The sequence below is a fragment of the Somniosus microcephalus genome, chromosome 4, assembly GCF_052327205.1.
Source record: "Somniosus microcephalus isolate GS21.2 chromosome 4, FLI_Smic_1.0, whole genome shotgun sequence".
Classification (NCBI taxonomy): domain Eukaryota; kingdom Metazoa; phylum Chordata; class Chondrichthyes; order Squaliformes; family Somniosidae; genus Somniosus; species Somniosus microcephalus.
The window spans coordinates 1,416,237-1,426,711 of record NC_140990.1 but is presented as its reverse complement, the minus strand read 5'-3'; the positions used below and the strand labels follow the sequence as shown (position 1 = coordinate 1,426,711).

Genomic DNA, 10,475 nt, shown 5'->3' with positions numbered 1-10,475 from the left:
GTAGTCGTGGCCGAGTGGTTAAGGCGATGGACTAGAAATCCATTGGGGTTTCCCCGCGCAGGTTCGAATCCTGCCGACTACGGTTCCAGCATTTTTCTTTTTAAAATGTAACCAAATTCCTGGAGAACTAATCCTGAATGAGACGATATTAAATCCCACAACTTTGAACACCTCGAGATTTTTCTCGTTTTCATTGATCTGCAAGTGTTCACGAAATTTACGGCCAGAAATAAAACAAAAATTACTGACAGTGTTTCTCTCTACCTGTCTGTCTCTCTCGATGTCTAAGTCACTCTATGTGTGTGTCTGTGTTTGATGTGTGTGTCTGTCTGTGCACATGTGTGTCTGTCTGTGTGTGTCTGCCGGTCACTCGGGTAACAAACGGGGATACTTTCCTCAGCCTTCACCTCCTTTACTGAAGTGTGGTTCCCCAGAATTGGACACAATACTCCAGCTGGGGTCGAACTAGTCGTTTATTTAGGTTTGGCAAAACTTCCTGGTTTGTGTTCTCTGTGCCTCTATTTATAATGCCCAGGATCACATCTTCTTCATTAACTGCTTTGTTAACCTGTCCTGCCACCGAGGAAATCTCTGCTCTGCTCAACTCTGTGGCAGGGTGGGGCTTGAAGCCCCGATTCTGACAGAGACAATCCACACATATTCGGACAGCACCAGAATGGCTGAGTGGTTAAGGTGTTGGACTTAAGATCCGATGGGTTTATACCCACGTTGGTTCAAACCCCACTCCAGGTAACTCTTTAATTTAAGACCCATTTCCTTTCATTCTGCTCAGTGACACTCGTTTGTCATCTGCAGAATCTCCATCAAACAAACAACGAGATTTTTATAGATACGGAAAGAAAGATTTCATATTTATATGTCATTCTTAGAGTGCTATTTTGGCATCTGCTGAATCTGCATTGTTGCTCACTCTCAACTAACAAAGAGAAGTAATCGTAAAATGATTTTATATTTTTCAGTCTCCACCTCTGTCTCACTATCTGTCACTCTGTCTCCCTCTCATTCTCTCACTCTCTTTCTGTCTCTCTCTGTTACACATTTGTCACACGCCTCCGTTTCTCTCTCTCTCATTCTGTCCTTCTCTTGTTGATCACTCCTCCCTCTGGGGCTGGTGATTGAGCCCAGGTCTGTTCATATCGCCATTCTTGCCCTGCGATTCTGCACAGTAACGCCATCCATCAGTTCCTCATCAGATATAGTGAACAATCCCCAACTGCTACTCCCGAGGTCGGCTTTCAATTCCGCGATGGAGTGGAAGCATTTTTAAGATGTCAATCTCTATTTATATATCCTGGTGTAGCTTTATGTTAAAAAGCTACAGTGATAAAGAGAAGAGTAAAAAGATGCGAGAGGAGATTGTCTCTGAGAATTTTCTTGAGCGGAGACTGTTCAGGGACTGAGAGCTGTTTTGCTCCAGAGCGATGGATGATTGCGATTTTATCTGAGCAACATTTAAAAACTAGCGAACCCAGTCGTCATGGCTGAGTGGTTAAGGCGATCGACTAAAAAGCCATTGGGCTCTTTCTGCACAGGTTCCAATCTTGCCGACTACGGTTCCAGCGTTTCTCATTTCAAAATGTAATCAATTTCCTGGGGTACTAATTCTGAGTTGGGCGGAATTAAATCCAACACCTCGAAGTTTTTCACTTTTTCATGGTGCAAGTATGCACGAAATATACGGTTGGAAATAGAACAACAATCAGACAAATCAGGGTTTAAACTAATTTGGCAGGGGTCCATCCTTTCCTGATATGTATACCCTCGCATTTCTGGTATCATCCTTGCACATCTTCTCTGTACCCTCTCTGTGCCTGTGTGTCTGTCTGTGTCTCTCTGTGTCGGTCTGTCCGTCTGTCTCTGTCTGTCTCTGTGTCGCTCTCTGCGGCAAGGTGGAGCTTGAAGGCCCGATTCTCTTAGATACAGTGCGCATTCAATGTCAGCACCAAGATGGCCGAGTGGTTAAGGCGTTGGATTTAAGATCCAATGGGTTTATACCCACAGTGGGTTCGAACCCCACTCCTGGTAGTTCTTTAATTTAAGATCCATTTCCTTTCATCCTGCTCAGTGACACTCGCTTGTCAACAACTGATTCTCCAACAAACAATGAGATATTTATAGATATGGAAAGAAAGGTCTCATATGTAATTCTTCAAGTCCTATTTTGGTATCTGCTGAATCTGCATTTTTCTCTCTGTCTCTCTCTGTCTGTCTCTCTGTCTGTCTCTGTCTGTCTCTCTCTGTTTCTCTGTCTGTCACTCTGTCTCTCTCTGTCTGTCTCTGTCTTTCACTCTTTGTCTGTTTCTCTGTCTGTTTCTCTCTGACTGTCTCTCTCTGTGTCCCTGTGTCTCTCTCTCTGTTTCTCTCTCTGTCTCTGTCGTTCTCATTTGTCCAGTTTTGTTCACAGCTCGATTCTTGCTCTGACCGACTCTGCACGTGTTAATTCCTCATTAGTATAATGGTGAGTGTCCTTGCTTATTATTTGAATAGGCCGGGGTTCAATTCGCCGATGGGGCGGGCATATTTTATCAACCCCAATTTTAAACATTTATAAAGCTTCTTAAAATAATTCTCTTCAGAACAGAAAAAATCCACTTTTGGATTTGAGACTAGATTCTTGGTGCCCGCCTGGTGCAGAGCTGTGAACCATTAAGTTTCTCACTGGGCAGCATTTCAAAATTAAACAAACTCCTAGTCGGTTTAATCATCAATTACAAGGCTTAAAGTTCCATGGATTGTAACAGCTCGACATTTCAACTGATCTGCAAGAGTTGACGAAATCTACGACAAGAATCTCACTATCTGTCACTCTGTCTCCCTCTCATTCTCTCACTCTCTTTCTGTCTCTCTCTGTTACACATTTGTCATACGCCTCCGTTTCTCTCTCTCTCTCTCTCTCTGTCCTTCTCTTGTTGATCATTCCTCCCTCTGGGGCTGGTAAATGAGCCCAGGTCTGTTCACAGCGCCATTCCTGCTCTGCGATTCTGCACAGTAACGCCATCCATCAGTTCCTCGTCAGATATAGTGAACTATCCCTAACTGCAACTCCCGAGGTCGGCTTTCAATTCCGCGATGGAGTGGAAGCATTTTTAAGATGTCAAACTGTATTTATATTTCCTGGTGTAGCTTTATGTTAAAAAGCTACAGTGATAAACAGAATAGTAAAAAACATGCGAGAGGAGGTTGTCTCTTGAAATTTCATGACACGAGACTGTTCAGGGACTGAGTGCTGTTTTGCTTCAGAGCGATGGATGACTGCAATTTTATCTGAGCAACATTTAAAGTCTTATAGACCTAGTAGTCGTGGCCGAGTGGTTAAGGCGATGGGCTAGAAATCCGTTGGGTGGTTTCACTGCACAGGTTTGAATCCTGCCAACTACGGTTCCAGCTCTACTCATTTTTTAAAGTAACCAAATTCCTGGGGAACTAAACCTGAGTTGGGCGGAATTAAATCCAACACCTCGAAGTTTTTCACTTTTTCATTGTGCAAGTAAGCACGAAATATATGGTCGCTAATAGAACAATAATCAGACAAATCAGGGTATAAACTAATTTGGCAGCGGTCCATACCTTCCTGATATATATACCCTCGCATTTCTGGTATCATCCTTGTAAATCCTCTCTGTGTCTGTGTGTCTGTCTGTGTCTGTGTGTCTCTGTGTGTGTCTCTGTGTCGGTCTGTGTGTCACGCCATGTGTGTGTGTCTACCTGTATGTCTCTCTCTGTTGGTCTGTGTGTGTCTCTCTGTGTCGGTATGTGTTTCTCTCTGTGTCTGTGAGTCTGCCTGTGTGTCTCTCTGTGTTGGTCTGTGTGCCTGTGTGCTTATGTGTGTGTCGGTCTGTGTGCCTCTCTGTGTCGGTCTGTGTCTCTCTCTGTGTCTGTTTGTTTATGTGTGTGTCGGTCTGTGTGTCTCTCTCTGCTCTGCTCAACTCTGTGGCAGGTTGGTGCTTCAAGGCCCGATTCTCTCAGAGCCAGCGCGCGAATAATACCAGCACCAGGATGGCCGAGTGGTTAAGGCATTGGACTTAAAATCCATATGGGTTTATATCCACGTGGTTTCAAGCCCCACTACTGGTAACTCTTTAATTTAAGATCCATTTCCTTTCATCCTGCTCAGTGACACTCATTTGTCATCAGTTGATTCTCCAACAAACTATGAGATGTTTATAGGTATGGAAAGAAAGATCTCATATGTAATTCTTCAAGTCCTATTTTGGCATCTGCTGAATCTGCATTTTTCCCTCACTCTCTCTGTCACTCTCAACTAACAAAGAGAAGGGATCGTGAAATGTTTTTACATATTTCAGTCCCCACCTCTCTCTGTCTCACTATCTGTGTCCCTCTCATTCTCTCACTCTCTTTTTCTCTCTCTCTCTGTTTCTCTCTGTCTCTCTCTCTGTCTGTCTCTCTGTCTGTCTCTCTCTTTGTCTATCTCTCACTTTATGGCTATCTGTCTGTTTCTTTCTGTCTCTCTCTCTCTGTATGGCTCTCTGTCTTTCTCTGCCTGTTTCTCTCTGTCTGTCTGTCTCTGTCTGTCTGTGTGTCTGTCTCTCTGTCTGTCTCTCTCTTTGTCTGTCTCTCTCTCTATCTCTCTCTGTATGGCTCTCTGTCGTTTTCTCTCTCTGTCTCTGTCTGTTTCTCTCTGTGTGTCTCTCTCTGTCTTTCTCTGACTGTCTCTCTGTCTGTCTCTCTTTGTCCCTGTCTTTCTCATTTGTCAAGTTCTGTTCACAGCTCGATTCTTGCAGCAGCCAGTATATCAGTTCCTCATTAGTATAGTGGTGAGTATCCCCGCCTGTCACAGTGGAGACCGGGATTCAATTTCCCGATGGGGAGGGCGATTTCAACATCACAAATTTTAAACCTTTGGGCAACTCCTTAAAAACCTTCTTGGAAAAGTAAAACAGAAAAAAAGCCTACCAAAATAATTTTAAAAGATTTACTGGCACATGAAGAACTGTATAACAACTTCCTGCACCAGTTCCCCGTTAGTATAGAGCTCTCTCTCTCTCTCTGTTTCCCTCTCCCTTTTGTGTGGGGCGCGGAGGAGGGAGAGAGTGACAGAGAGAAAGAGATTAACAGGGTTACGGACAAAAAGCAGGGGGTGGGACTGAGCACCACTGCTCTTTCACAGAGACAGCACAGGCACGGCGGGCCGAATGGCCTCCTTCTGTGCAGTAAGTTTATATGAATCCATGGCACTCAGAAAAGCTTATTAAATATGTGACTTACACATAAACATAGAGAGCAGGCACACATGTCTGTGTGTGTGAGTGTTCGAGCCTTTGTCTCAAGCACTGCATAACTACTTCCTCTACCAGGTCCCTGATAGTATAGTGGTGAGGATTCAATTCCCCGACACGTTCTCTCTCTCTCTCTCTGTCTCATATTTAACTATAATTCTTAAAGTGCTATTTTGGCATCTGCTGAATCTGCATTTTCTCAAGTGTCACTATTGACTAACAAGGAGAAAGAGAATTCGGACTCTACCCCTCTCTGTCACACTATCTGGTCTCTCTGTCTCCCTCTCATTCTCTCTCTTTGTCTCTCTCACTCTCTCTTTCTGTCTCTGTTACACATTTGTCATAAGCCTCCTTTTTTGTCTCTCTCTCTGTATCTATCATTGTCTCTCTCTTTATCTCCCTGAATATCTCTCTGTCTTTCTCTCTCTGTCTCACTATTTGTCCCTTTCTCTGTTTGTCCCGTCTCTCTCTCTCTTTCTCTCTCAATCCAATTCTGTTCACAGCTCGATTCTTGCTCTGACAGATTTTATATCCGTCAGTTCCTCGTTAGTATACTGGTGAGTATCCCCGCCTCTCACGCGGGAGACCGGGGTTCAATTCCCCGACGGGGAGAAAGATTTTATAATTCAAAATTTTAAACCTTTGGCCAACTCCTTAAAACCTCCTTGGGAAAGTAGAATAGAAAAAACATCAACTAAAATAATTTAAAAAGATTTACTGTCATAACAACTTCCTGCACCAGTTCGTCATTAGTATAGAGCTCTCTCTCTCTGGTTTCCTCTCTGTCTCATTCACTGTTCCCCAGTCTCTCTGTCTCATTCACTGTTCCCCAGTCTCTCTCTGTTTCCGTCTCAGTCTCTCTCTGTGTGCCTCTCTCCGTGTCTCTTTCGCTCTTTGGTTCCCTCTCCTTGCTCACTCCTCCCTCTGGGGCTGGTGAATGATCCCAGGTCTGTTCACAGCGCCATTCTTGCTCTGAGCTTCTGCAGAGAACGCCCAGCAGTGACTTTCGTCAATTCCTCATCAATTCAGTGCACAATCGCCGCCTGTTGCACGGCTGACAGAGGTTCAATTCTGTGATGGGGAGAAATTAGTCTTTCCAGTGTAAAATAATTGTTATATTTCTTGGCGTAACTTAATGTTAAAAAGCGAGGGAGGAACATGGAAGAGTGAAACAATGCGAGGGGAGATTGTCTCTTTGGGAATTTTCTTGAGCGGAGACTGTTCAGGGACTGAGTGCTGTTTTGCTCCAGAGCGATGGATGATTGCGATTTTATCTGAGCAACATTTAAAAACTAGCAACCCCAGTAATCATGGCTGAGTGGTTAAGGCGATCGACTAGTAAAGCCATTGGGCTCTTCCCGCACAGATTCCAACCTTGCCGATGACGGTTCCAGCGTTTCTCATTTTAAAATGTAATCAAATCCCTGGGGAACGAATCCTGAGTCGGGCGGAATTAAATCCAGCACCTCGAAGTTTTTCACTTTTTCATGGTGCAAGTATGCACGAAATATACGGTTGGAAATAGAACAACAATCAGACAAATCAGGGTTTAAACTAATTTGGCAGGGGTCCATCCTTTCCTGATATGTATACCCTCGCATTTCTGGTATCACCCTTGCACATCTTCGCTGTACCGTCTGTGTGTTTATGTGTGTGTCTCTCTGTGTCGGTCTGTCTGTCTATGTGTCTCTCTGTGTGTGTCTCTCTCTGCTCAAATCTGTGGCAAGGTGGAGCTTGAAGGCCCGATTCTCTTAGATACAGTGCGCGTTCACTATCAGCGCCAAGATGGCCGAGTGGTTAAAGCGTTGGATTTACGATCCAATGGGTTTATACCCATAGTGGGTTCGAACCCCACCGCTGGTAGTTCTTTAATTTAAGATCCATTTCCTTTCATCCTGCTCAACAACACTCCCTTGTCAACAGCTGATTCTCCAACAAACAATGAGATATTTATCAACATGGAAAGAAAGGTCTCATATATAATTCTTCAAGTCCTATTTTGGCATCTGCCGAATCTGCATTTTTCTCTCTGTCTGTCTCTGTCTGTCCCTCTCTGTCTGTCTCTCTCTGTCTGTCACTCTGTCTGTCTCTCTCTGTCTGTCTCTCTCTGTCTGTCTCTGTCTTTCACTCTTTGTCTGTTTCTCTGTCTGTTTCTCTCTGACTGTCTCTCTCTGTGTCCCTGTGTCTCTCTCTCTGTTTCTCTCTCTGTCGTTCTCATTTGTCCAGTTTTGTTCACAGCTCGATTCTTGCTCTGACCGACTTTGCACGTGTTAATTCCTCATTAGTATAATGGTGAGTGTCCTTGCTTATTATTTGAATCGACCGGGGTTCAATTCGCCGATGGGGCGGGCAATTTTTAACAACCCCAATTTTAAACATTTATAAAGCTTCTTAAAATCATTCTCTTCAGAACAGAAAAAATCCACTTTTGGATTTGAGACTAGATTCTTGGTGCCCACCTGGTATAGAGCTGTGAACCATTACGTTTCTCACTGGGCAGCATTTCAAAATTAAACAAACTCCCAGTCGGTTTAATCGTCAATTACAAGGCTTAAAGTTCCATGGATTGTAACAGCTCGACATTTCAACTGATCGGCAAGAGTTGACGAAATCTACGACAAGAATCTCACTATCTGTCACTCTGTCTCCCTCTCATTCTCTCACTCTCTTTCTGTATCTCTCTGTTACACATTTGGCGTACGCCTCCGTTTCTCTCTCTCTCTCTCTCTCCTTCTGTTGTTGATCACTCCTTCCTCTGGGGCTGGAGAATGAGCCCAGGTCTTTTCAGAGCTCCATTCTTGCTCTGCGATTCTGCACAGTAACGCCATCCATCAGTTCCTCATCAGATATAGTGAACTATCCCTAACTGCAACTCCCGAGGTCGGCTTTCAATTCCGCGATGGAGTGGAAGCATTTTTAAAATGTCAAACTGTATTTATATTTCCTGGTGTAGCTTTATGTTAAAAAGCTACAGTGATAAACAGAATAGTAAAAAACATGCGAGAGGAGATTGTCTCTTGAAATTTCATGACACGAGACTGTTCAGGGACTGAGTGCTGTTTTGCTTCAGAGCGATGGATGACTGCAATTTTATCTGAGCAACATTTAAAGTCTTATAGACTTGGTAGTCGTGGCCGAGTGGTTAAGGCGATGGGCTAGATATCCGTTGGGTGTTTCCCTGCGCAGGTTCGAATCCTGCCGACTACGGTTCCCGCACTACTCATTTTTTAATGTAACCAAATCCCTGGGGAACTAATCCTGAGTTGGGCGGAATTAAATCCAACACCTCGAAGTTTTTCACTTTTTCATTGTGCAAGTATGCACGAAATATATTGTCGCTAATAGAACAATAATCAGACAAATCAGAGTATATACTAATGTGGCAGCGGTCCATACCTTCCTGATATATATACCCTCGCATTTCTGGTATCATCCTTGTAAATCCTGTCTGTGTGTCTGTCTGTGTCTGTGTGTGTCTCTGTGTCGGTCTGTGTGTCTCGCCATGTGTGTGTGTCTACCTGTGTGTCTCTCTGTGTTGGTCTGTGTGTGTCTCTCTGTGTCGGTCTGTGTTTCTCTCTGTGTCTGTGTGTCTGCCTGTGTGTCTCTCTGTGTTGGTCTGTGTGTCTGTGTGTTTATGTGTGTGTCGGTCTGTGTGCCTCTCTGTGTCGGTCTGTGTGTCTCTCTGTGTCTGTTTGTTTATGTGTGTGTCGGTCTGTGTGTCTCTCTCTGCTCTGCTCAACTCTGTGGCAGGTTGGTGCGTCAAGGACCGATTCTCTCAGAGCCAGCGCGCGAATAATACCAGCACCAGGATGGCCGAGTGGTTAAGGCATTGGACTTAAAATCCATATGGGTTTATATCCACGTGGTTTCAAGCCCCACTGCTGGTAACTCTTTAATTTAAGATCCATTTCCTTTCATCCTGCTCAGTGACACTCATTTGTCATCAGTTGATTCTGCAACAAACTATGAGATGTTTATAGATATGGAAAGAAAGATCTCATATGTAATTCTTCAAGTCCTATTTTGGCATCTGCTGAATCTGCATTTTTCCCTCACTCTCTCTGTCACTCTCAACTAACAAAGAGAAGGGATCGTGAAATGTTTTTACATCTTTCAGTCCCCACCTCTCTCTGTCTCACTATCTGTGTCCCTCTCATTCTCTCACTCTCTTTTTCTCTCTCTCTCTGTTACCCTCTGTCTCTCTCTCTGTCTGTCTCTCTGTCTGTCTCTCTCTTTGTCTATCTCTCACTGTATGGCTATCTGTCTGTTTCTTTCTGTCTCTCTCTCTCTGTATGGCTCTCTGTCTTTCTCTGTCTGTTTCTCTCTGTCTGTCTGTCTCTGTCTGTCTGTGTGTCTGTCTCTCTGTCTGTCTCTCTCTTTGTCTGTCTCTCTCTCTATCTCTCTCTGTATGGCTCTCTGTCGTTTTCTCTCTCTGTCTGTTTCTCTCTGTGTGTCTCTCTCTGTCTTTCTCTGACTGTCTCTCTGTCTGTCTCTGTCTCTCTTTGTCCCTGTCTTTCTCATTTGTCAAGTTCTGTTCACAGCTCGATTCCAGCAGCAGCCAGTATATCAGTTCCTCATTAGTATAGTGGTGAGTATCCCCGCCTGTCACAGTGGAGACCGGGATTCAATTTCCCGATGGGGAGGGCGATTTCAACATCACAAATTTTAAACCTTTGGGCAACTCCTTAAAAACCTTCTTGGAAAAGTAAAACAGAAAAAAAGCCTACCAAAATAATTTTAAAAGATTTACTGGCACATGAAGAACTGTATAACCACTTCCTGCACCAGTTCCTCGTTAGTATAGAGCTCTCTCTCTCTCTCTGTTTCCCTCTCCCTTTTGTGTGGGACGCGGAGGAGGGAGAGAGTGACAGAGAGAAAGAGATTAACAGGGTTACGGACAAAAAGCGGGGACTGAGCACCACTGCTCTTTCAAAGAGACAGCACAGGCACGGCGGGCCGAATGGCCTCCTTCTGTGCTGTAGGTTTCTATGAATCCATGGCACTCAGAAAAGCTTAGTAAATATGTGACATAAACATAGAGAGCAGACACACATGTCTGTGTGTGTGAGTGTTCGAGTCTTTGTCTCAATCACTGTATAACTACTTCCTCTACCAGGTCCCTGATGGTAGAGTGGTGAGGATTCAATTCCCCGACACCTTCTCTCTCTCTCTCTCTGTCTCATATTTAACTCTAATTCTTAAAGTGCTATTTTGGCA

General features: G+C 44.2%; 4 non-coding genes across 4 annotated transcripts; all 4 read left to right on the top strand.

The window, feature by feature from the left end:
• On the top strand, window positions 1-82 carry trnas-aga (transfer RNA serine (anticodon AGA)). Its single transcript has one exon. It is a non-coding gene; the product is annotated as a tRNA-Ser (tRNA).
• A 1,880-nt stretch (window positions 83-1,962) lies between these two features.
• Window positions 1,963-2,046, top strand: trnal-uaa (transfer RNA leucine (anticodon UAA)). The gene has a single exon. It is a non-coding gene; the product is annotated as a tRNA-Leu (tRNA).
• A 4,985-nt stretch (window positions 2,047-7,031) lies between these two features.
• Window positions 7,032-7,121, top strand: trnav-uac (transfer RNA valine (anticodon UAC)). The gene has a single exon. It is a non-coding gene; the product is annotated as a tRNA-Val (tRNA).
• Window positions 7,122-9,061: 1,940 nt separating this feature from the next.
• On the top strand, window positions 9,062-9,145 carry trnal-uaa (transfer RNA leucine (anticodon UAA)). Its single transcript has one exon. It is a non-coding gene; the product is annotated as a tRNA-Leu (tRNA).
• The last annotated feature ends 1,330 nt before the right edge of the window (window positions 9,146-10,475 follow it).